Source organism: Maniola jurtina, chromosome 14 (assembly GCF_905333055.1).
Source record: "Maniola jurtina chromosome 14, ilManJurt1.1, whole genome shotgun sequence".
NCBI lineage: Eukaryota > Metazoa > Arthropoda > Insecta > Lepidoptera > Nymphalidae > Maniola > Maniola jurtina.
This window is the reverse complement of record NC_060042.1, coordinates 7816669-7839043: the sequence shown is the minus strand read 5'-3', so window position 1 is coordinate 7839043 and position 22375 is coordinate 7816669. Positions and strand designations below refer to the sequence as shown.

At 35.5% G+C, this 22375-nt stretch overlaps 1 long non-coding RNA gene across 1 annotated transcript; it reads right to left on the bottom strand.

Annotated features, from left to right (window-relative positions):
* Positions 1-3768: 3768 nt before the first annotated feature.
* Positions 3769-21493, bottom strand: LOC123871661. Its single transcript, XR_006797313.1, has 3 exons — positions 21477-21493; positions 14286-14288; positions 3769-3996 (listed from the first exon to the last, which is right to left on the bottom strand). It is a non-coding gene; the product is annotated as an uncharacterized LOC123871661 (long non-coding RNA).
* Between the last annotated feature and the right edge of the window lie 882 nt (positions 21494-22375).

Sequence of the window (22375 nt, the reverse complement as noted above, 5' to 3'; positions counted from 1 at the left end):
CATCACAACAGTATTTTTAGCTTACCTATGTACGTACTCACTTTTGAATGTGCTAATTGAGGCTAGAGCTCTGTTACAGTTGTACTAGAAGACATTAGGAAAGTAGGTAATATCTTGACAATTTTCTTTTTATTATTTTATTGGCTTACTCTTGAAGACTATAGCTAAAATTACACTGCTATTGCACTTACATTGAGAGAAAAATGTTTGATTGTCTACCCAAGAACTGGCACCAGTTTGCATATTCAGATAGTAAACGAAATACACACTTACCATTAAAAAAAAATCTAGAGTTAAACTAATTTTTTTCCATAGTACTATGTATGAACTACGAGCTTTGTTGCTTTCAATGTCTCAAATCACACACTCGCTGCGATAGGATTAGATGTAAGGTTCGATTTTATATTTTGTACCTAAATTCTACAACATAACCAAGCGCGGTGTAGTTTCAAATGTAGTTCAACAAGCCTATGAATATTGAAAAGTGAATATTCACTAAAAATAATAACATGCATTCGATAAAAATCGGCTCAGTGCGAATCGGACTTACGCACCGAGGGTTCCGTGCCTTTTTTGTTGCTTAAATTATCTCCAATTGCAAATATAAGTACTTATGTGATCGCTGCAAAATGGTTTTCGGATTTTCCCTTTTATTTATGATATTTACTTGTGCTTAATTTCATGAATCTAGGTCAACGGAAGTTACCCTATAGGTTTTGGTTCCCTTTCGAGTGTCAAATATGGGACATAAACGGCCGTATCTTTTGATTGCGTAGACTTAGAAGTTTTGTTTTTTCACAGCCTCCAAGAGACTGTAAACCTGAGTATTTCATATTGATTTTAATGTGATACCTCCATGCATTCCTGAGAAAAAGGAAGACCATGCGTAATGTGTTTAAGTGTTCCTTCTTCATTTTGAGGTACGGAACACTAAAAATGTAAGCCGAAGTCAGCCGCAGCACTCCAACTATTCTGACGGCATAACAATGAACGTTATTGATTTGCAACCGTTCGATTGTACTGGGCAAGGACTGCCCCGTGAAGATACAGTCTTTTTCGTTTTTCCAGCTGCATCGAGCCTGTTACCGATAACCGGAGTGAAATCCGTGAGTTATTTACCAACAGTTAGAATTTTCCTTTAAAAATCCCTCACTGGATTAACTTACGTTTTCACTAACTTTTTTAGTAACGACTATGCCGCGTTTTTTTGAAAATCCCATGGGAATTCCTTGATTTTTCGAGATAAATGTACGTGGCCTATTTCACCATCAAGGTATTTAATTAATGCAAAATCAAATGATCAGTAAAATTACGGCAATCCATTGCTTCGTTTTGAAGGAGAAATCAATAAACAAAGACACTTTCTCGTTTATAATATGGGTCATTATACGTAGTAACGATTATGATATTTATATCTTGTACTTAATTAGAGCAATGATGTCTAAAATTATACACACTACTCAGTATGCTTTATGCTTATTCTTTAATCCTGAAACACACAATTCGCGCTGGTGTCAAGTCCAATGTTTCTCCTCAACACAACGAGCTGTGAAGTGCGTATACCTACTATAGGAACCGCGCTTCTGAAGTCACGCGGGCGACGCGTTGCATTGTAACATGCTTCATACAATTGTATCAGGACCACTTACCAACCTTTTTAACCCCCGACCCAAAAAGAGGGGTGTTATAAGTTTGACGTGTGTATCTGTGTATCTGTCTTTGGCACCGTAGCTCCTAAACTAATGAACCGATTTTAATTTAGTTTTTTTTTGTTTGAAAGGTGGCTTGATCGAGAGTGTTCTTAGCTACAATCCAAGAAAATCGGTTCAGCCGTTTGAGAGTTATCAGCTCTTTTCTAGTTACTGCAACCTTCACTTGTCAGGGGTGTTATAAATTTTTAATTTACACTTGTATATTTTTATACGTTAAGTGTATAAATACTTTCGCTGTGATAAAAAATTCCAATATAACAGCATACCACAGCATCCTAATGTAAAAGCCAATCGCCAATCAGTGTAGAAGAATATCCTTAACTTCGTGTAGATGCAGTGAATTAGGTTAACTCGGGAACGTTAGATCGTTTCATTATTTCCTGCTGCAACCTCACGTCTCCAGTTTCCTTAAGGCTCCCAAATGTTTAGTGACCTTCCTTTTCATGTATAACTAGATGATACCTGCGACTTCGTCCGCGTGGATTTAGTTATTTAAAATCCCGTGGGAACTCTTTCGATTTTCCGGGATACAAAGTAGCCTATGTTCTTCCTTCGCGCTTTTCTCTTCAAGCCCAAAGTACAAAATAGCGGCCTCAAGAACGCTTTCATAGATTGGTATCCAGGATAAACTAACAAAATAACAGTTAAAATTTAAAGTTCTCTTAAATTTTAGCACCAAATGATTTCCAGCCTTGCTTTGTAGACAATTTGCTACGCCGGATGCTACGCATGGCTCTACGAGCTACGGTGATGTTAAATTGAATAGACCTTAGTAATGAGTAGGTATTATAGTTTAAGCTTGAAATAGAGACCTATTAGAAATAGAATGTTACTTTGGATGTCAGTGGAAATATGTTTTACACAAAATTTTAATGTGTTTTTAGAACTGTCAAACGTCAATTTACTCGTAGTTATGAGTTGAACCAGGATTCAGCGACTCTATGCAAGTCGATCTGCTACTCTTTCCGGGCGTGATTGTAAATATTATATTATTATGTTTACTGTATTTCAACATAAGAGCGCTTCATAAAAATACAGAAGAAAATTACAAGAGCTCTAATTTCCTGTAGATAAATACACGGAGCGACGTGAATTTCCTCCACCAGCCTCCCACTGAATCTGATTACAACTCTGAATTATTTTTCTTAGTAAAATGTTCTTTACTTTGTAAATGAGTAAACATTGAATTTATTGATAAGGCAAGTCAATCATACCCTTGTCATGACTTCTTACATATTTAAAATTGTCAAGTAGAATCCAATACTCTATCTAAAATACAGGTCTCAATCATATCGGAATAGTCTATCGATTTTACTTAGTGAAATTGTTATGACAATAATCTTTTTTACATAACGGTTTTTTCGCCTATCTCTGAACTTTTACAATAGTTATTTTCATAATTAAACTTAACCACGTTTGTTGTGCCTAATGGAGTATAACTAAATAAATGTGATCGATACGGTATATTCGTAATGAGATAATTAATTGGATCAACTGTTTTGGTGGGTTGCCAAAACACATTGACCTCATAATATAAATTAATTATTTATATTAGTTAATATAGTAAGTGCAATACAAAATATAGCGTTCAAGTTTTCCATTTATTTCATGCTAATTATTTCAATATTGTGACCGAAATATTCGGGCCAAATAAATACTGACAAGGATTAAGTTTACTTGGGCAAATATTAGGTACCCCTGTATATATATTTTTTCATATTAATAACGATACAATAAAACTCGAAGCTAGCCTTATCTAATTACTGCACAAACCACGCCCGTGTGGAATGGTGCCATGAATACTGGCTGCATTTCAGTGTTGGGCAGCCAAGCTGATGATTTACGCAAAGAATGACGCAGGCCTTCTGTTACCAGATGAGGCAATTAATATAATTTAAGTATAATTATTATGGTAATATAAGTTCCAATCCATCATGCCAGATACGCCAAATATATGGGTGAGTCAATCCAGAAACACAAAGGGAGGAAGACACCTGTCAGACACGTCTAAACGTTTGAACTTTGGGGGTGTCTGGCAATGCATTACATGATTTCTATACTATTCCGACGAAAATACAAAAAATTAGTCTTCATACTTTGGCGTAAGTTTTTTTACACCTTTAATAGGTTATTTTCCAAAGCCACCATGATCCAAATTTCATATTCGCTGATTGTTCCTCCCTGTGATGGGCATAATACCCAGAGAATCTTTCAGTTTTTATAAAATGACGAAGGTCTAGCCGCCCTGGCTCTTAGTCCATGACGCCACCAACTGTAATGAGTACTATTTCAAAACGCGCTGCGCAGGGTCAGATGGTGAATGCCGTCATACAGTTCCTTGTATTACAATTTCCTAAAAGGTCCCGAAAGTTGACACTCTACCGTCGTTCTTTCTGCTCATTTCAGTCTTCAAAATTCTAGCCAAATAAAAAGAAGTTTGAGTCAAAGCATCTAAGGAGTAAGTGCGTAAATAATGTGCTTGTATCTATGTGGTCTGTATATTGCAGCTTACGTATTCACTTTCTGGAATACGAACATAATATTAGCTTTACCAATCTGAAGGCTTATAATATCTTAGAGTCAAAGCAATTTCACATTTTCTAGTCTTTACCAGGAAAGCAATTTTCCATTGTAGATGCTACTCCTATAATATCAGGTGATAATAAAAGAACGTGAAATACACCCGTAAAAAGGACACTATTCCAGTAAATGCCGTAAATATAACAAAACAAAGGAAAAACTGTGCCAAAGTAACAATTTACTACATACAAGTAAGTCTCCGAGGACATTAATAAGAAGTATTTATCGCTCTCAACTGCTATAAAACCTTACAAACACGCATTAACAGAGACATACGTGGGCCGTAGTGGCTCACATTTTAGGCTGTACGTATGAATTTATCAAGTTATCCTTCGTCCGTAATTTTGCCTGTACTATCATAACAAGCGGAATGAAATTTTGAAGATTTTTATACAATTTATAAGTTAGTTCTGTCTGTAAACTTAGGTATCTGGTGTAAAGTAGAGATGCAGTTAAGAATACAGAAGTTGATTAACCTGGAAAGGGGTATGTCAGTATTATTTATTGGACGCATACTCTTAAAATGAGTTTCTACGTAGCATCGTACCGAAACGCTTGGTGCCTGGTGGGTATATACCTAATGATATACTTGATATTAGTATGTGACAATCAAATTCATAAATCCATAGTAATTTTATACTTGGATATCTATTGATTTAGGTGATAGGAAAAACTTAAAAATAAAATTGACGGTGGAATAATACCTACCTACGCTTGACTCTGTCTATTTTTGGTTTATTTTGGGAAGCGATATAAAAATGAATTCGCAATATTTGTGAGGATGAAAAATAAAGTTTCCGTGTTGTTTGATTTAACTGCAGTGTGAATAACTTTCTTTATAGGATGGTTTTGAATTGCCGAGCTTTTGGTGTTATTCAGCATGTGGCCTAGACAGGCGAATATATATTTTTGTAGAATTATTTTTCAATGCGTTTTCACAAAATCCTTTGTAATTAAAAACTGTTACTTTTTATAGATACTAAAGTGTTTACTGTTTGGCGATTTATTTAGTAATGTAATTTAGGTAACGATGGGTCTGGCGCATCAACATAATAAAAAAATTGTATATGTACTCCATTGTGTACGTCTTAAAGAATCAGTCTCACAAAAAGTGATATTATACTCAATTTTTGGATCAAAATCGGTAGGATAGAGCCCGATATACACCTACGCTTGAATTTCACGAAGCGAAGCTGGTAGGACGGCTTCCAGCCGCTTCCGCTGCACTGAAGGCCTTGAAGAAAGTGGCGGGAAGAGTTTGGATGAGAAAAGCGGAGGACTGTGAATAGTGGCGCGCACTCGAAATGCCTGTGAACAGTAAAAAAAAATGAATTATTTATTTTCAATCATTCTGTTATATCTATACTAATTTTATAAATGCGAAAGTGTGTTTGTCTGTCTGTCGGTCTGCTACCTTTTCACGGCCCAATAGTGTAACCGATTGTGACAAAATTTGGTACAGGGTTAACTTATTCCCGGGGACGGACATAGGCTACTTTTTATCCCGGAAAATCAAAGAGTTCCCACGGGATTCCCAAAAACCAATCCGCTTAACCGATTTGTATGAAATTTGGTACCGAGGTAGCCGGGCGGGCATTCTCTAGTACCTATATAATGTGTTTGATCTCTAACTATGTAGGTGTGATTAGTAAATAATATTTAGGCCTAATAGGAGACTTATGGGTCTATTCATACTTAAGACAGAGTTAATAAGCCAAATGATGATGATGATAATAAAGCTGAGGACGAAAAAAGTGAAACATTTATTTATGCAAAATATTACCTATTTATTTCTGAGAAAACACCCAAAAAATAAAGTTTAAGAGACTTAACATCAACAATAGTTTCCCTAAAGAACACAACAATGGCCACAAATTCTACCTTAAGTTTATGAAACTTTACCTCACCGAGTAATCATAACAAAGTGCTGTATAATATAACTCGTCATAATATAGGCACCTAAATATTATTATATTGAAGTGGTTGTTTTTCTTGAAGGGAAACATCGTGAGGAACATGAATGTTTCAAAGATCTGTGCTGTGAGGTCTGCTAACCCGAATTTAGACATGATCATGAGACTTAGATTATGATTTCTAGCCTCGGTTGACGTAAAAAACCTATTCTCATTCCGATCGCGTCGGATTGCCATCCCAACGGACTATGAGGGTGGGGGAGTAGAGAATGCATGTGTGTGTGTGTGTGTGTGTGTGTGTGTGTGTGTGTGTGTGTGTGTGTGTGTGTGTGTGTGTGTGAGTGTGTGTGTTGTAGCACACACATTTTCTACTATATCTTCGTTGAAGTTGGCTGCCTTGATCCAAGTTCAGTCAGGATTTTCCCAATCTGCTGCCCGATAGGAAAATGGTCCCCGAGTCAGGACAAGTACCTACCTTTGTGATTGTGGTGACCCTAGGACGGTTTTAACAACTTATTTGTGCCGGCTTACCCAGCCATTGGTGCCTGCGTAAGTAGACTAGAGGGTCTACTTCAACAGGCATGAACCAATGACTGGGTTGCACTAACGCATGCCGTAGCCTTGCCACCAGGCGACGCGTGGAATATCCGTGGTGACTTTATAGTCCGTGCCTCGCCGGGTGCGGTGGTATATCCATTGAAATTTCTCCACGAAACAAAAATAATATACAAAGTAAAATGAGAATTACCTTATAACTAACTATATTCCAATTAGTTTCGACCATCATGCCTCTCTCCCTATTATGTGCATTTGTAATTGCCTTAATACGACAATATTAAATTAATTATAATGTCCATTCGTAATGCGCATAATAATTATACACTATCAAGTAGGCTCTTGCGAGCGTGGATAAATACGCTTAAAGCATATTAAACGAAGAGAGTGCTTTTAATCAAATTAAAATACTTTGACTACGACGGGCGTTTATTGAATCTCCCTTTATTATTTACTCTTATGAATAAACAAGCTTCTTCCAGCGATTTCACCCGCATTAATTTCGATTTTTAGGGTTCCGTACCTCAAAAGGAGAAAACGGAACCCTTATAGGATCACTTTGTTGTCTGTCTGTCTGTCTGTCCGTCGTGTCTGTCAAGAAACCTATAGGGTACTTCCCATTGACCTAGAATCATGAAATTTGGCAGGTAGGTAGGTCTTATAGCACAAGTACAGGAATAAATCTGAAAACCGCGAATTTGTGGTCACATCATTAAAAAAAATTAAAATATTTTTCAATTTTCAAAGTAAGATAACTATACCAAGTGGGGTATCATATGAAAGGGCTTTACCTGTACATTCTAAAACAGATTTTTATTTATTTTTATGCATAATAGTTTTTGATTTATCGTGCAAAATGTTGGAAAAAATACCCGAGTACGGAACCCTCGCTACGCGAGTCTGTCTCGACTTGGCCGGTTTTTTTATCCTTTCACAATTTCTTTAAATCCATCTGCGGTGTATCGAGAAAGAGATGTGTGATGTGTTTCCACACAGCTGGCCGATACGGGATCAAAAAATCAATAGTGTTTTAAAAATAATCAATATGCCGTAAAATAATATTCCCGCTTCTATTGATAGATAGCGGTAATATCAATGTAATATTATTTACGTATTCGAATAAATAAATGACAACAATCAAGAATAAAACATTGTAAAGAAATTCTCGTAGACTCGGCAGATAAGTGGAACTTCAAGAATCTCCAGTTATTGACTATCGTAAGTTTAAAATACACTGGCAATAAACCTATTTGCATGACAACAGAATTGTCTCTGTAAAGGCAGTATAAAATATGCGAAATAACTTTTAAAACGTAGCCAGTTTCAACAAGCCGGAGTAAGGGTGCTTCAAACGCTTTGATGGGTCCGCGCGTTGTTTTTTTAAAAGCCTGCATTTAAAAAAAACGATCATTCTCTATTTTACATATTAAAACAATGCACATATGTTATGTACCGTAGAATTTAAGGTAATAGAAACACGACACCGTATTGGCGATTTTTAGCAAATCACTTACTATTCTAATATCTTAAGCAAGGTAATCTAAAATGTAACGCTAAAAATACGTTTGTTTTGATAATACCGTGTTCTGTATGGTAGTACAAGATTTTATATTTCCTTGAGACGTAATCTATACTAATAAATAAAATTGGAGTGTCTGTCTGTAATTTCGAAATAACTACCTCATATTAAGCTCATATGGTTATTTGAACGATACCATAACTGAATCACACGTTTTTAAAATTTTTGTCTGTCTGTCTGTCTGTCTGTCTGTCTGTCTGTCTGTCTGTCTGTTTGAAAAGGCTAATCTTTGGAACGGCTGAACCGATTTTGACGGGACTTTCACAGGCAAGTAGAGGATTGACCAGGGCGTAAAATAGGCTACTTTTTTAACCGACTTTCAAAAAGGGAGTTGTGTTTTTCTACCTATGTACACCGAAATCTCCGAGATTTCTGAACCGATTTGCGTCATTTCTTTTTTAATCGATAGAGGAACTTTGCGACATTGTTTCATAAAAAATTTGGAGTCCAACTCCTCAATCCTGATGCTGCAGGGGATCTGACCAATCCACGCGGGCGAAGCTGCGGGCATCAGCTAGTCTTACAATAAGCCTACTGATGTTTCACTAGAGATTAATTGCGCGGCGACAAGCTTACGATCCCTGTCACTTCTACCCCTATTCTGAATTCTGTGTTATGTATATTCAAGAATTGCATTAGCTTGCTTTTCAGGACATGTTTTCTTTGGGTATCCTTGAGGTAGGTAGACGGTCTTCAAGACCCATGTATGTAAATTAGAATTGCTAACCTTTTTGTTTTTACATGACGTGTTGTATTTTTATTTGTTTCAGGGTGCCCCGTGGGTACGACGTATACTCGTAGGTACGTATAGTGCGCGACAGGTTGAGATGGCAACCAGGGTGGGGACGCCCCGCACACCCGCACAGCCCCCGCGCTAACCCACTGCGGTTGAGTGACAAAATATATAACAACGCTGCTAAAGTAGTTTATCGACAGATTACAGTTAGTTTGATTAAAGTTAGGTTGAAGTTTAACGTATTGTAATACCAACCTGTCCACAGTTCAAGAATAGATCATTCGGAGGAATCATCATAGTTTTGATTCCCGTTTGTGATTGAAACAATGGAATTAAGTATATATACTTACTGTAAACACAATATTTTTTAGACCTTCTTTTTTACCCGATTATGGTAAAACCAAAAGGAAGGGTTGTGATTTTTGGAGTCTATGTATGTATGCATTTATGTAGGTATGTTTGTATTAGATTCTGTGTGTTCCACCGTAGCGCTTAAATTACTGGGCCGATTTTGATGAATGAGGAGGGAATCAATTCGTTATTAAGGTCCGAGTAGCATAGCCTACATTTTATACGAAAAAAATTGACCTGACGGATCAAAAAACATCCAAAAAAGTGGGGGTCTCCAAAATTTTTTTTGCTATTGTATCGAGTGGGATATCAAATGAAAGAGGAAAAAAATTCGGCAGTTTGCGGATAGTACTCAAGTTTAATTTAGAGATTGTAACTGTACCTAATTAATCCTTCATGCAGCGAATAATAATAATACTCAGCGTATATGTGTTAAGTTTCTGTATTGTGTCAAGTCAAGAAGAGGTGCTCCCTAGTGAGCTATAATCACCAACTTACCCGCAAGTTGCTGTATATGGTGCCGGCCTAAATGGCCCCCAAATGTTGAACTATACAGCTAACTACAGTGCGTAGGACTTCACAGAAGCTTAAAGAATTTAATTGTTTACAAACACAATTCTAGGTAGCTTTGCCCAAGATTTTAGGGTTTCGTACTTCAAAAGAAAAAGAAGTAACTTAAATAGTATCACTTCATTGTCCGTCCGTCTATCTGTCTGACTGTCTGTCCGTCAAGACCTTTTTTTTTTTCAGGAATTCGCAGACGTACCAAGTTGAAATTAAAAGGTATGGGACACTCACGACTCCAACTCGCATTTGACCGGTTAATTTTTTATGTAGGTATAGCGAGCAAACGAGCAGACAAATTATGTGATACTAAGTGAATACATTTAAAGCACTAGAAGAATAAAAACATGAATGAGATGGAACTCACAATTTCTGTTTATTTCATTATTAAATCGTAATAAATACCTTTAAAACAGACCGATAATTCGAAAGTTCATTTGTTGCGGATTTATTGTTTTGCTCCAGCAAACATACTGCCGTGTTAAGCTTCGAAACTGGGCTATAAATATGGTCAAGCTCTGACTAATGGTCCCTGCTCAATTAGTCTTCTCTATTAGATTCCTAATGTTATCACTATTTACTGAACTCTAGAAACAACTGTTTTTTATTATCTATTTTTAACTTCGGACGCAAATAGAAGGGATTAGTAAGATAATTATACCTGCATACCGGTCAGACGGACCGATTTGAATGTGCTTTTTTATCCAAAAGCGTTTTAATCAAGATGGTATTTAATTTTAGATGAAAGTTTGTCGAGCTATTTGAGGATTATTGCTCTTATTATAGCGAGTGTATGGATCGCAATCATACAATGGATATATTTTTATAGACATCTATCTAATATTATTATTTTTTTAATTAAAAAAAAAAGGATATTAGCCATTTTAATCATGACTAACATTCCCCTTTCCCCTCCAACTAAGCGTAAAGCTTGTGCTACTAGTGGGTACGACAATAGTACAGTGGCTGGGGTTTGAACCGCCGACCTTTCGGAATTCAGTCCACTCCTATAACCGTTGAGCTATTGAGGCTTAAATATATAATATTAAACCCGGTCAGCCCAGTTTGTACTTGTAAGATTTACATTTAGAAGTTGGTATACACGTTATAGTGATCAAAGCCTCATTTTGGAGTTGTTAACAGAGTCTCCTAGGTTTAGCTAAAGTAGGTCCACCACACCACCCTCCACACTATAACTGCACCGTGCGATGCGTGGTGTGACCGTAGCACGCACCCATTATTATCATTACAAGGATTAAATGCTTGTTTTTTATATGCACTCCAGTGTCGCAAAATTGGAGCACGAGCGTAATAATTGATCGGATTATACCTTTCATCTGGTTGCGACGTGATCTCCGTACATGATTGTTGGATGCGACGGAATTTGTTCAGTAACTGGTACAATAAAACGTTTTAACTTTTTGTACAGATTTACTCATTCGAAAGTTCGAGCCGTGATGTGAATGTCAATATGGTAACGAGCGCGCAAATATATTGAGTAGTTTTATTTATACAACCCAGATACGACAGTTTATATGAAGCGATTGAGTTTGTTAAGCAAAGTTGCCTACAATTTGTTGACCCATCTCTTTTTAAAAATCTAAATAGAGCTACGTATGAGTGTATAAATAGGTTCTTAATATAAAGTTAATCGGAATGTGTTTGAAAATGCAAATCGCAAAAGTTACTGTGTTTTGTTCAAGTTTTCAACAAAAGGTAGTGTCGCTTAGAGAAGGTACCTGCCTAGTCGAATTTGTGTAAAGCCGGAGCGAGTCAGCCAGGATTTTTTTTGAAATCCTTGACGAGTTTATAACATAATGATTTTCAGTGAAGTAGAGTCCTGAAGTGATAAAACGTAGGTAAATTGTAATTCAGTTTGAGGCAGTAAAGCTGTCACTGTCCATAGCGGCAACCTAATTGTTGGTCTTTGAATAATTTATACACTTAACGTGGATTGTAGGTACATTACGTTCGCGTGTTGTTCGCGGAATATAAACAGAACCTCATTTACTCCAATCACGGTTAATTTGTAAATGCCAAAAATTACTTTGTTCGCTGCTGCATTCATTGGAAATATATTATGAGTAGGTGTTTTGTCTAGAAACTTTTTAAGGGTTAAATAATGCAGCGAGAGACCTCTAGGTGAGCAGATGAAACCAAATAAGTCGTAATGAGCAACTGCATGCATGACATAATACATTATAATACCTACTTACATAGACAAAATACAGGAAAACTGACTTCACCTAGGTGGTACAACGCTAAGTCGATGTAGAAGAATACTCATAAAATTACATCAGCATGCATGAATACATGAGTAAAAGAAGAAACAGACTGACTGACAACAAGTGTAAATTAAAAATTTATAACACCCCCGACAAGCGAAGGTTACAGTAACTAGAAAAGAGCTGATAACTTTCAAACTGATTTTCTTAGATTATAGCTAAGAATACATGAGTAAAAGAAGAAACAGACTGCAGACTGACATTTCAGCGTACCTACCTACTTTCAGCTCAAACCACTCGGTCTAGAAACTTGTGACTTTGCATGTTTTTGCGATAACGTAGACCAATACCAAGAAAGGAATTTCAAAAATCCCTAGCCAAAATTGCTGGGTCTATGTAACGTAGGTTTTTTCAATAACCGTCCCAGTAAGAAAGCATTTTCAGTTATTTCATAAGAACGAAGTCAGGCTAGATCAGCTAATGAGGTGTATAATGGCTTCGAAATAATTTTGTTATGCATATATTTTGGTAAGGGGTAATGCGAGTGCGTGTCATTTCATATCTTGTGCAGTCATGTCCGCAAACTAGTTTGCGGTTCACCGCTGACAACGAACACCGTGTACCCCAGCCCTAACTTTGAAATTTCGATAAATATGATTATCATAATATTTACAGGCTGAACAACAAAGTAAATAATAATTTCAACCTAAAAATACTTCAGTTTATTAGTTTTCACCCTTGTTAAGTCGGAGTTAAAATATGCTAAATGAAAAAATAAAATAAGATCATTTGATATAATGTAGCGGTAATTATTAAAAAATCCAGACTAGTAAAAAAAATTGTTTAAGTTTAGAGGTTCAAAGTGAAAGCATTTAATTTTCTTTATTTTCATTTACCTATTAAAATTTTTCATTCATTTCTATTGAAAGTGAAACCCAAGAGAACGATCTTATTTATCAAGACTACGAGTACATTAGAATTTATGAAGAACATTAAAGCTATTTTTAGAGACTCGATAATTATATTTTGATATTCAAGAAAAATAAGTCAGCCAACGGAAATTTATTACTATTGTATTGATATAGACGAGGGAAAAATAAGTACATAAGGGGAGATACACCTAGGTACTACGTCCCGTAGCATGTCCGTAGCGTCCGTGTGCTACGGGGGACACAAACTTAGGTGTGGAAGGATCTGGGACATAACCACATTATATTTTTTTCGTGAAAACCCTTTCTTATAATAAAGTGATAATGTGAATTACTCGCAACCCTCATGAATGAGAATAAGATACACATGGATAAAGATCCTTTAGAGACGAAACAGTTGGTCAATTTTTAATAATATTATTCTTGCAACAATAGTCACGTTGTCAATCCATACTAATATTTTAAATGCGCAAGTGTGTCTGTCTGTTTGCTAACTTTTATAAATTTAACTGATTTTGGCAAAATGTTGTATCGAATTTTCTTTTGTCCCGGAAAATAAAAGTTCCCACGGGATTTCAAAATTCTATATCAAAGTGGGCAAAGTCGCAGACGTCATTCCTATATTTACACGTATACTACTACTATAGTATAGAGATTACTATAGTATAGAGATAGCTTGCACCCTGGAGGATAGATATAGGCTACTTTTTATCCCCGAAAATCAAAGAGGATTTAAAATTTATTTAAAACAAGTGTAAATTAAAAATTTATAACACCCCCGACAAGTGAAGGTTACAGTAACTAGAAAAGAGCTGATAACTTTCAAACAACTGAACCGATTTTCTTGGATTATAGCTAAGAAAACTCTTGATCAAGCCACCTTTCAAACAAAAAAACCTAAATTAAAATCGGTTCATTAGTTTAGGAGCTACGATGCCACAGACGGATGCACAGACACACAGATACACCTCAAATTTATAACATCCCTCTTTTTGGGTCGGAGGTTAACAAGACTTACCAGGCGGGTTTTATTTTTGAAGTCTTCATTTTACTGTGCGAGTTTTGTCAACACTTCTACACTATGCTATACTTTCTGTGCAAACCTTTATCTGTGCTGTCTCTTATGGTTGCAATATATTACTCTCTATATTAAGCTCCTTTACACTTGGCGGAGGTCCAATTGGACCTATGCCTTTGTTTGACATGCAAACAAACAGAACAGATAAGTTTTATTACTTATACTTCAAGCTTATAATAATAACAGTGACAGAACTACTTTTATATCATACTATTTGTAAATAGAGATTATCACCATTCATTGAAGCTATCTTCTAAAATTTGCACTAAAACTTTTTGCCGTGCGATAGGAAACCTCGTTAATAATGTTCTCCGACAGACTTATCCCGCCCGCAGCTCATTAGTCTGAGTTGGCACAATACTTTTTAGATACCTTTAAAACACCGTGCCGAGACGAGCAGGCTGCAATTAAAAATTCATTTTATACCTACTTAAATTAGTTTCAGGAGGGTTCTGCGTCGTATTGATCATTGCTGAGGGTTGTGACCTCTTTCAATTAATCACTTAATGATAGCTAAGGGTTTGCTCGGGATACCTATTTCATACAGCTGTGGGTCCCAGATCCTTTCACAAACGACTCGACCAAAAGAACAGGATTTCGCCTCGTAGGAAGTATCATATTATTTTTAATAGTTGTCTACCGTTACGAGCCGTGGCATACTGGTCCTAGAGGCATAAAAGCACTGCTTTCCTAGATTGAAATCTCACCCAGGTTGAAATAGCTCATTGCTTGTTTCTCAATGAACTGCCTTTAACTAGGTTATTTAACTAATGCTTCCGTGGTTCAAACCTGTGCACGCCACTGGTTACGAGTATCTTCTTGTTTGAAACTTGCACGAGGCGTGATGGCAAAGTGTCTAACGCAGCTATTAGAAGTTTTAATACACTATAGTGTTTCCGACGTGCTTTGTGTATGTTTGTGCACTAGCCATGAACTTGCAGAAGTCAACTGTAACTGTTGTCACATTAATAATTTTTAACCCCCGACCCAAAAAGAAGGGTGTTATAAGTTTGACGTCCGTATCTGTGTATCTGTCTGTGGCATCGTAACTCCTAAACTAATGAACCGATTTTAATTTAGTTTTTTTAGTTTGAAAGGTGGCTTGATCGAGAGTGTTCTTAGCTATAATCTAAGAAAATCGGTTCAGCCATTTGAAAGTTATCAGCTCTTTTCTAGTTACTGTAACCTTCACTTGTCAGGGGTGTTATACATTTTTAATTTACACTTGTTGCATTGAAAAGTCACTTCTGCAATTTCTTGCGCAAGTGTTTACAGAGTGCAAGTGCCTTACCTGCAAGCTTTATTGCTTGTAAACACTTATCATGAAACTAAGTTATAAAGAAACTGAAAAGAAGCGTATAATAAAAATAATAATTTTTAAACAAAACTGCTATTCTCAATTATAACTTGAATAGATCCTCTTGACACTTAATCTTATCTAAAACGATTCATCACTTCACGCTTTTCATTTCATTTCCACTTGCAATTGCGAGCAAAGAAAAACCTAGTTGGATATAAGGCCACTAACGATGGCCTAGAGTTCTGAATTCAAACTTTTGACAGGCTGATTAATTATTATTATTATTCAAACGGCTGAACCCATTTTCTTGGATTATAGCTAAGAACACTTTCGATCAAGCCACCTTTCAAACAAAAAAAACTAAATTAAAATCGGTTCATTTGTTTAGGAGCTACGATGCTACAGATAGATACACAGATACATACGTCAAACTTATAACACCCCTCTTTTTGGGTCGGGGGTTAAAAACTACATCCAAGCGATCACATAGATATACGCTGATTGAACGGATAAAAACTTGAAACTCTGGGTCTCTTGCAGTGGGATCTACGCCTTAAACGTTGAAATATTTTACCAACTTAGGTGCCTACTCGGACCATTTAGGCGCCTGAATAAATACGTTCTTCGGAATCCGCACCGACTGTTTTGTCGTTTAATTTAATGTAGAGAAGTGTTGGAACAAAGAAAACAAATGAATGTTACACTGAGAGCTGGTGAACAGTTTCCTGTTGCTGTTTCACAGTAGCCCTTGCAAAGCTCGTAAGTGTGTGCATGTGTGTGTGTGTGTGTGTGTGTGTGTGTGTTTCTATGTGCGCGTGTGTGTGTATGCGTGTGCGTGTGTGTGTGTATGTGTGTGTGTGTGTGTGTGTATGTGTGTGTGTGTGTGTGTGTGTGTGTGTATGTGTGTGTGTGTGTGTGTGTGTGTGTAGACGTACCATAATTATGTCTAGTAAGATTAATTTATGAAAATTAACAAATGCATTTATATTTCAGATGTTCCACTGACACTAAACGATTCCAATCCTCTGGAAAGGAATGAGATGGCAATTTATGATGATTATGGCACCATTGAGATATTCTGATGATTTTTTTTTAATTTAATTAATAAAATATAATATTAATTATTAATTCTAATGAATATATTAATTTCTGTGATCCTACTTGTTGTAAAATTTTGACCGGTTTAACTGTCTGAACAAATCAATGACCAGCTCTCGACAAATAAACGAAGATTGTTAGCTGATAATAAGATACCATTGTACATAATATTGTTATTATATTACTTCAAGTTTCAATTGTTCGCAATAAAACAGAAGTTCTGTCTGCAAACACAATATGAGAACGTGCGGTTAACTTTGCTGCTAAGATGTTTTGTGATAAAACATCTCGTTCCATCAGAGATCAGCTATTGGATTAAAGCTTTTTTCTTAGTTTCTATATTATTGAGTGAAACGAATATTTATTGTATTTTTTAACCCCCGACCCAAAAAGAGGGGTATTTTATGTTTGACGTGTGTATCGGTGTATCTGTCCGTGGCATCGTAGCTCCTAAACGAATGAACCGATTTAAATTTAGTTTTTTTTTGAAAGGTGGCTTGATCGAGAGTGTTCTTATCTATAATCGAAGAAAATCATTTCAGCCGTTTGAAAGTTATCAGCTCTTTTCTAGTTTTTCTTATAGAGGTTTTTGTGTCGGGGGTTTTTTAAAGTATTTGAGTTATGTTCAGTGAAGATAATTAATATTGAATAGAAATATTGAAATCTAGCTGGCACTGTTTGTATAAAGCCAAGTATCCATTAGCAATAAAACTTATGGAAGTCAAATTCCGCAGAATTTACACGAAAAAATTTGTAGAAATTAATCGCTGCGAGTGTATTACCACATATTACACTGTTCAAGTGATTTGCTAGAGCTGATTTCTGCAAGTTTAATTGCTAGTGGATTGTTCGGTACTGAAAATGCGAAATACTATAATGCCAAAGAAGTTTGTTCGTTGGTTTATCTTTCAATCATGTCGCAACGGAGCAAGAGTTTGATGTAATTTTTCTTACCCTGGAGAGTGACATAGGCTATTTTTTAGTTCCCACGAGATTTTTGAAATTTTGTACCTATGGTTTACAAAATTTAGCGCAGGCAAAACCGTAACTAAATACTCGTGAAAATAAAACGTTAACGCAACGGTTCGTTAATGAGATGATTACTGCGAACACACTGCGGGCAACTAATTTTAAGCGGCTAACCGAAACACGTTGTATTACTATTTGTTTTATTGATTTACTTAACTATTTATTATTGATTTTGCATGCGGCATTCCTTATGTTACACCTATCTACAGGTAGGACAAGTAAAATTTTCAAAATTTAAAACCCCCGACACATTTTTGTTAGAATTTGGCTGGACACTAATTTGTATTTGTAACTAGAAAAGAGCTTAGAACTTGTAACTTCCTTATATTGATCTCTATTGATATTTAATTTGATTATAGCTAAGAAAACTCTCGATCAAGCCACCTTTTAAACAAAAAGAAAACTAAATGACACGTCAAACTTATAACACCCCTCTTTTTGGGTCGGGGGTTATTAAAATACAAGGAAGCACAAACTTATTTCAGTATAACCGCAATAATAGACAAATACGGTGAACGTGCAATAAGCACCGCCCGCTCTCGCGACACGACAGGTCTTTATTATGGTTCCCAGCTCCTGGCTTTTTATCATCGTTGTACAAACAGAAAAGTTAATCGCTTGACAGAGCATACTAATGCGCGCGTATATATAACACACAAAGATACGACGCGATGCTATCCGATAATAGATACACTCACACTTACTTACACTCACTCACACTTCTAGATAACCTTACCAGTCGTATAAGGTTGCAAATTTCACACTGATTAACATAGTTCTAATGGCCGAGTGGCAATAGTGTTGAAGTTCACGAATATGCCGTGAGTTCGAAACCTAGTGGTGGATTGCTTTTTTATTTTTTGTAATTATTTATTTTGTCTTCTTTATACAGTTAAAATTATTATACTTTCAAATAATACAATATAAGCAAGAAAAAACAAAAATAATAGAACTTTTCTATTTTAGAAGTTATTTATTTGTCTTTTATGCAGTTCATAATTTATTATAATAATCAAGAAATATATAAGACGCTTATCAAAAAATTAATACATCAAGTTAACAGTAGATACACAAAAGAGGAAAAAAATTAACATACTTTATCTACTCCTATTATTCCTATAGTAATTTAAAACCAATATCGATGTTAAGTATGCTAAAAGTCGGTCAAGTATGAACGTAATGTTTTATTTACGTTTTGGGTTACTCTTAGGTTTGTGAGATGAATCAACATGTTAATTACTTAGTTAGAAATCAAAATCAAATAACTTCTAACTGCAATAACAATAATATCACTCACTAATAGAATTAAATTAATTATCTTTACTTTATTTAATAATTTATAAAGGTAGGCCACTCTCGTAAGCTATTACTTTTTGTAATCGGCTCGTTATGTTAGTAACCATATTCCAGCAAGTCTATGCTGCCCCGCAGAGACTCCCAGGTTGAAGTTACCACTTTATTCAAAGTATATATCGTTTGCCTGTTGTTCTATTATAGTATTTTACGTCCATCCTTGCCCGACTCAAAAGATTTTTCATTGGTAAAAATAACAACGTAATTACATCATTCAAAGTTTATATATTCCATTGCAAAATGAAAGTCTATGTTTCCGGTGCAAACCATTCGTAATATTTTCTTCGTAATGTATTCCGGCAGCACGCAAATGGTTCCGCACAGTTTGCAGAGCCACATTGTGCTTGGTCGCTGTTAACCAAGTTTTTAAAAAGGAATCCACGCTATGCATTGCAACGATGTCTTGGTGGCGATGTGACTCCATCTTATAAGCTGATGGTTTGGGCCCAGGTCAACAATTGTCTACATGCCCCGATTCTCCGTAGTGACAGATCCACAACCGCACGGTTTTCATCTGTAAATGATTATACCCTGGATTAATACATAGGTTACTTTTTATCCCGTAAAACTCCCCACGGGATTTTTAAAAACCTATATCCACGGGAACAAAGTCGAGGACATCAGCTAATATTTAGTATATTGATTACATTGTTATATTATAATACGTCTGTATAAGTATTAAATGGTTTAAAAACATTACGCTAACATTTAAAAAATACTAAATACACAGAATTAAAAAGAATAAACATTATTTCAATACGAGTAGGTTATATTTGTTTACTTACCGATATCATCGATTTTGGTTATCGAAATATTCCGCTCAAATATCAATCTCTGCTTTTTAAACAAAGATAAATAAGTGTTCCACGGTGGTGAGAAGTTCAGTAGTTATTCAGTTCAAGTGTGAAAAATAACACAATACACCATAAATGAATTCACTACTAGGATCTATAAATCCCCGTGCTCAAGTTCTATTTCACAATAATTTATAAAATAGGTAGGGTAGATTTTAAAAATATGACATCAACTTGATTTTGCTATTCTGTAATCTGTAGGTATACCTACACCGCATAATTTATCGTTTTGTAAGCTCGAAACATTTCAGCGATAATAGACCTTATATGACTTGTTTTAAAGCTGAAATTCGTCCACATGTCTACAGATAACACTGCAAGTGTTATTAAAGTCGTGAATCCTAGACGTTATCTCAAGGTGGTTTAAGGCCATTTTACTCTGACATTATTGTGCTTCGACGATCGGATTCTATCAGCGTGGGTAAGCGGTAATTCTACACCTAGTGCCTGCTGTGGGGAAATCAGCGAAATATGTAATTTGTAATTATTGCAAGTAGGTATGGTGAAAAGAGACCGACAATACATTAAAGAGAGATAGGTGTAAATAATAGGTAAACGAGTTATGCACACATATAATGCTTCGTTGTGTTGCGTGGCAAGCGATTTGTTTTGCTTTGTGTACAACGGTAAACTAAAAAAATATTATCAAGTTAGTAAGTTTTACTAGTAATAATTATTTGATGCTTTCATTGAATTTTTGATCCATACCACATAATATTATACTCAGCCCTTTTTAATTTCTAGTTTACAGTTGTTAGCACTTAGCAAAGTGAGCAATAGGTACTCTACTTCACAACTGCAAACTCTGTAAAATGATAAAAGTATAATAAAACTTTAAGTTACTACTTAGGTAATACTACTCTTTATCCGAAATCTCTCGAAATAACCATAATACTATACTTAAGTAAGTGCAAGTCAAATTCAAAATTTGGGTATACGCACAGATGCTTCAGCTTTTGGATTTACAAGAGAAACATAAGACAAAGACAAACAAACTGCGCTCTGAATTAAACAAATATTTGCATGCCGAAGAACATCCCCTGTGTATGTGGTTCGGTTGTTACATGCTATACTTATAGTTGTTTATATTATTCATTTATGTTATGCATAAATACAATTTTAAAAAATAGAAGTCAGCAATTCAAAACTTTGTTAGAAATTACCACTCACAGATTGGGAATATTGGAGAAAAGTACCTAAGTAGGTACTCATTACTAATATAAGAACGATTTTTACTTTTTCTAATTTTAGACTAAGAGACTAGTAGTGATGTCACAGATAGGATGAACTTCTAGAAGTATGAGGTTCTGCAATATTTTTTTTAACTTTTGAATCCGTAAACTTCGGATATAATGTTTGTTAAAAAAATGATAATAGGGTTTGTCTCTCTTTCGGACTTTCAGATTTCGGCTTTAGAAGGATTTTTTCTTCGATATTAAGCATAAATATTTCAAATATTAGGGTAAAGAATACAGATATATAATTAATATTATGAACTTAGACAAGGTTTGTCTGACTAGAACAGGTTGTTAGGACAGCGTCCGCTTACCGAGAAAGTTTCTACGTTTAGAAATGGCATCTCTACAGAATTATATAAAGCCAGTGGATTGTTAAAAACACATTAAGTTTGTATCTTCATACTTTTGCTCAGTTATTTAACTTAAGGAATTATTACCACTGTGAAAACTTCAACGCTTCTACTCGCGAGAACTATGGGATTTGCGCGGTATTATTGCCAAACTTTGTAGAGTCTACAATTTATGTACTAACTTGTGAGTGAAAATTATACTTTTCCGCACAAATGCAGTTTTCTGTTTTATGACTTTAACCACTGCCTTCCACATACAAACTATTGCATCTATTCAATATTTTCATTTTATATTGTAAGTTATACCTACCTACTGGATTTTAAAAATAGATAGAAAGAGCAGAAAATAATTTTGAAAATGATTTGGGAAGCTGATTAGGGAAATAAAAGCTTAGTACGAATAAAATAGTAATAAAAACCGGCCAAGTGCGAGTCAGACTCGCACACAGAGGGTTTCGTACTCGGGTATTTTTTCCGACATTTTGCACGGTAAATCAAAAACTGTAATGCATAAAAATGAATAAAAATATGCCCTTCCATATGATACCCCACTTGGCATAGTTATCTTACTTTTCCACAAATTCACGGTTTTCGGATTTTTTCCTTAACTTGTGTTATACGACCTATACCCACCTACCAAATTTCATGATTCTGGGGCAATGGCAAGTACCTTATAGGTTTTCTTGACAGACACGACAGACGGACAGACAGACAGACAACAAAGTGATTCTATAACGGTTCCGTTTTTCTTTTTGAGGTACGGAACCCTAAAAATGGTGACGGCTTTAGGATACTATTAATGCAAATGTATTATTACAAAGCCTAGCTCTTGAGTCACGACACGATCTGCGACCTATTCAGTCATTGAATCGGATCAAAATTGTTTTAATAACACCTCAACTATTCTTGCAACAGTTGATTAATAAAACTA